The sequence below is a fragment of the Athene cunicularia genome (assembly GCF_003259725.1).
Source record: "Athene cunicularia isolate RWA chromosome 1 unlocalized genomic scaffold, athCun1 chr1_part2, whole genome shotgun sequence".
Lineage (NCBI taxonomy): Eukaryota > Metazoa > Chordata > Aves > Strigiformes > Strigidae > Athene > Athene cunicularia.
In genome coordinates this window covers 57,165,902-57,171,198 of record NW_020799092.1, presented here as the reverse complement: position 1 = coordinate 57,171,198, position 5,297 = coordinate 57,165,902, and positions in this window count along the sequence as shown.

Sequence of the window (5,297 nt, the reverse complement as noted above, 5' to 3'; positions counted from 1 at the left end):
TGGTTACTGTGTGTGATGCTGGAATAATGCTGACAAATCACAGCACAGCTTTTATCTCAGTGCCTTAGAACAATAGTTGCTGCCTCCCTGCCATTCTTTGTGGCCGTAGCTTCTACCTGGCTTCTGCCAGCTCTCCCAGTGGTCATGAAATGTCAGTCCAGCTAACTGCTCCTGCTGGGAACAGTCCAGGCCTCAGCTAGGTTTCAGGGACACAGAAGCACACAAGCTTTTAAAAATATATTATAATGATCAATAAGAGTGATGATGGTAATAGAGGTACTAGCAATAGTATTTTGAACAAGAGTGATCATTATTTGAACATAAAAAAGTAATGGTGCTTGGACCATACCATAGCTGTCTTTGTTTCTCGGGTATTTCCATCTTTTGGAAGCTCTGTAAACATGCTGTCCCTGTCTGTCACTTATCTCCATCAGAGGCCAATCTACTTGACAGCTCAGCTATTTCTTTATGGCTTTTTTTTTTTTTTTTTTTTTTTTTTTTTTTTTTTTGCGGGGGTGTTTGTTTTTTTGTCCTCTTCCCTGAAATGATGGAGCTTTCATTTGAAGACAACAGCTCAATAACTCATTAGGTAGTATATAAACTAGAAGGGAGAAGAAAGAAAAAAAAAGCAAAGCAGCTGTCTTATAGTACAAACTACAAAAAAGTGAGCTATAATCACCGTTATAAGAAATATTTACATCTGGACTAGTTATTAGTTTATCCCAGCTATTTAAAAAGAGATAATGAAATATGAAATATGTAAGTCCATGATGTAGGAGGAACTGGGATGTTCTTATTCAAGAATTTTCCACTCTTACTAGCCTGGAATTGTCAAGATCTACTAATTATGATCTGCTGGCTCAGAAAGCCCCTAAGCCCAAATTTTTGTCTTTCCATCTTTTAAATGCAGTCATTTGTTGGATATCTTTAGGAGACAGAGTTACTTTTTTTTTTTTTTTTTTTTTCCTTTTGGTGTGAGAACTGTAGGAGAAGGAAGCAGTTAAAATAGGTGAAAGAATATCCTGCAATATTAATTTGAAATTGTCATTTGAAAGTAAGTGAAGGTCCACCCAGGTTGATACTCTATCTTTGTTTGTGGTGACTCCTAAAGAATTAAATTAAAGAGACCATAATATGCTTAATTGTGTTACAGTACAGCAGTAAGCATTTCACATCTGTTCCCATAGCAACAACAACACTGCTGAAACAAGTTGTTCAGGCTACAGTTTATGTCACATTGGTATGGGGAAGCTCTCCCTGACAGGGTAATAACTGTAACTTTCTAGGTTTCAGAAGACATTAATTAAAGCTGTGCTACTACACAATGACATTACTTAACATGAATCTTATGGTACCAAAGAGGGAAGAACTGCAGATAAGAATTACATAGTTCTATTTGTAGAAATAATTTCTTTTTCTAGTGACATCACTTAAAAGAAAAACAAAATAATTGTGCTGGCTATAGTCACAGTAGAGTCTTCAAAATACTGTTGAATTCTGATCACTATACTTTACCTGGAAAGCTGTAATAAGTCAGAAACAGTAAAAAAGTACTAATCAGACCCATTTTTTGTTTTGTTAAAACAACATTATCACACGTGACATTGTTAGAAGTATTTGTCAGTGTGTATCTGAATGTTTATTGTTGATTTGTTTTTAAAGACTTCAGATTTTCGTAATGTACAAAATAAGAGAATAATCACTTTTCCCTATTAGATTCATTATGTGAACTGAGGTTTTATTGAATATCAAAAGACTTTCCTCAAAAATAAACATTTTATTATTGCCTTGTCGTGTGTTTCTGTTATGTTGTGGAAAAAGGGAAAAGGAAAACTGTTTTGTGAGAGAAAATAAAATAACAACCTAAAAATGGAAAGCAAGTGAAAACATAAGGACCTTTTTCTGCTTTCTTAAGTGGAAATTCTTCACATTAAAACTGCAGGGATTAGTTGTACTACCTAATAGTCCAATAAAATGTACCAAATTAGAAAACATTATCTTAACACATTTTTTCTGTGGTAAAAACCATCATAGTTAAGAATGCAAAACATCTGAGATTTACACTCTTAATTTTCACACCTCTGTAATAATGTCAATTGTCTTATTCAGGGGAAAGTTTCCATCTTGTTCTGGGTCCAAATTAGGTTTTTTGTGTTGTTTGGGTTTTTTAGGTCTAATAATACTTCAGCCAGCTATGATCAAGTCAAGGAAAAAATACATGTTTGTAATTTAAAAAATATTAACTGTATTTATTTTAAAAGACCTCTCTAGAAGCAACTGAAATATGAAAAAAGGAATTTAAGTCTAAGTCTGAGTAGGGAGTTGAACTTATCCTGGCAGCATAATTAAGCAGGTCAACTGACAGCCTTGAGACTTGCTCCATTAGTAAGACATTTTCATTATGGTTACTGTCTTTCTTAAAGAAGTCAGAGACACGCAGCTGCTGTGAGGTCAGGCAGCTGGGAGTTAGAGGTATGCCTTTCAGAAAGGACTGTAGCTGGGCCACATCAAGAAGAAAACCTGATTTTTAGGCAAATTTTCTTTTTTTATTTTCAGTTCCAGTTGGTCAGCATAAGCATCTTTCTCTTTGATTTAATGTGTAGTGTGAATCTTGCTCATAAGTGCTAAGTCACTGAGGGTCACATCCTCAGAAAAGAACACTTAATTATGAGCATGTTAAATTTGGTCAATATTTTAGGGGCTTGAAAACCAATGAAGCTTTATGACTTATCATGCTGTAATTACTTTCACTCAGATGAGGAATTCTGATCTGTAGCAGGTGCACTCACCCAATGAGAATAGGGCTTCTTGGCTGCTGAAGTGTAGCAGCGCCTGACTGCCTTTGCTCTTGGGGCTTCATGGTAGTTGGGGCCTTTGTCCAATGGGAGCCACTGCTGACTACAGGTCAGATTCGGCCATTTGGGGTAGCCATTTGGGGTTTGTTTCCTGGAGTATGATGTTTTGATTGGGTTTTCTCCCCTTGGGTTGGAAAGTTCCTCAAGGAGTCTTGGGTCTGGATGCTGCTCTGAGCAAGTCCTTGAGGTTGAGAGCCCTCACTTGTTAGGTGTGTGATAGAGTGTTTTGGGTTGTTGTTAATCCCTAGGGAATGGATATTTGTTCTGTGTTTTAGGTTGTTTTTAAACCCCAGGAAGTTGTTCTGATCTCTTCTCACAGACATGTGAACTTGTAATTTATAGAGACCTACTTAATTGTGTTAATAAATTTTTAAATTTTAGTGGTTGGTTGTTTATTTGAGAACCTCTGTAACATGAACAAACAGGGAGACTTTTTTTTTTTTTAAAACAGCACAAAAATATTTAAAAAGAGTTCATATAAGGGCTATGTGTATATTGTCCTACCACTTTAGACTAGCTCTGCCTTTCCTTCCTGTTATACCAAACATTGTGAATGTAAACCTCTTATCCTCAGAAACACTCTGTTCTGAATTTGTGATAAATCCACATTTGTCCATTACTACACACTGACTTTCCAACTTCCAGATGGTTATAGTGATGTGGGGGATGTGAATGTGGGAAAAAAGAAAATGGACAGTTGGTCTGGTGGGAAGGCTGGAGAAAGATCATTGCAAAGACTAATGTTTGAACATCTTAATGCCAAATGTAATCACAGCTCTGAGGTACATCTCTGGAGTCCCTATACAATATACAGAGATTATGAGAATCGTGACAAAAGGAGTTTGTGCCAGTCGGTCCAGTATGCAGGGAGCCATATAAGATGCCCTTGTGTTTTTAGTGCCCTAAATCAGTTCCATTTCTTTTGCCCAGGTATTTATTTACATGTGTTATCCTTCAGGATCCTCTTTGCAATGGCTTTCACCATACCATTTCCCTAGCAATGCATCATCTAGTCATGAATGAGTCTTGCTCATTAATGTCTCTCCCTTTATGTCTTTATCTCTTTTCTGCCCTTTCTTACAGAAGTTTATAATTCAATTGCTTTGTTCAAAGATTTCCAGCTTCCTGACATTATCCCATATGCTTTAACAGACTGTGTTTCCTCTTCCTTGTTCTTGACTGTTGAAAGCTCCCTTAGCTCTCTGTTTATCTGTCCCATGATTTGTTGCCAGGGTCAGAATTGTTGCCCACAGTATGTCATTTTCTGGAGCTACAGTCTTAAGAGGCTTGCTAAATCCATTTCTTTCCCTGTATTTGGACTTTTGTCCTTTTTATATCCCATTTTGACAGCTCTCTCCTTCAGGAAGATCCTTCATGCTGATCATGAAGGATAGTCACTAATGTGCACAGCTTGCTTCCCACTCACTGGCTGTGTCTGGTGTTGGCCAAAATCCTTCTCTTTCTGCGGTAACTCTGTAATGGAAAGAACGTGCCATTGGAGCTGTTGCTTTGTGGTTGGTTCAGGCTCCATCCAGGAGGACAGAATCATTAAAGATTGTTTCTAATTGCCACCAATTATTCCTGCACTGCCAATTTTTCGAAAACACAGAAAAGCAGATTTTCATGATAAGTCCAAAAAGCACTCTTCTGACACATGGCAGCCCCTCTGCTGATTCTAAGCCTTCTGCCAAATCACAGAATATTAAAGATGTCAAGGACTAAGAATTTTTTAACATGCATTACTTTTTGAAATGACTGAACAAAAAAAAAAAAAAAAGAAAGTTGATTTGAGGTAGGTGCTGAGGACATTAAAAAGAAATCAATCTAAACCATACAAGTTTTATGATGTTATAATGTAACTGAAAATGTGTTAGTCCAATAGGCATTCTACAGGAGTTACACAAGTATATTGCATGACCAGCTCCATCTTTTACTCAGAAAACGAAGAAAGAAAAAAGCCCCAACCATTTCCTAAGGACATTCTAATAGCAGATGGAGAGGTGAGGAGAAACACTATCTAATAGCAGGCAAAGAAGGAAAACAACTTTTCTTTCAAAGAAAAGTAAAAGACTTCTAATTCTTATTGCAAGTTCACATTGTTAGTGGTTAGTTGCAGGAGAAACTGTTGATAGTCAAGAGAGATTAATGACAGGAGAAAGCTGAAAGAAGTGTATTCTTTACCAGGCAATACAAACTAAAGCATTTTCAGAACAGGTGGGTCTGATAAAACAAGTCATTATGAAGCTTCATTTTCTTTTGGTTCTGAGAGAAATCAGCTACCCCTGTACTTCATTATCTGTGTAGTGAAGGTGAGCTGAGATTCAGGAAAGTTTATGACTTAGTTTTTCATCAGTAGCAGTCAAAGTAAAAGGCAAGTAAAGGGCAAGAAGTGAGCTCAGCATTTTCATTTTCCACATGGGACATTATATATTACATTTGCAT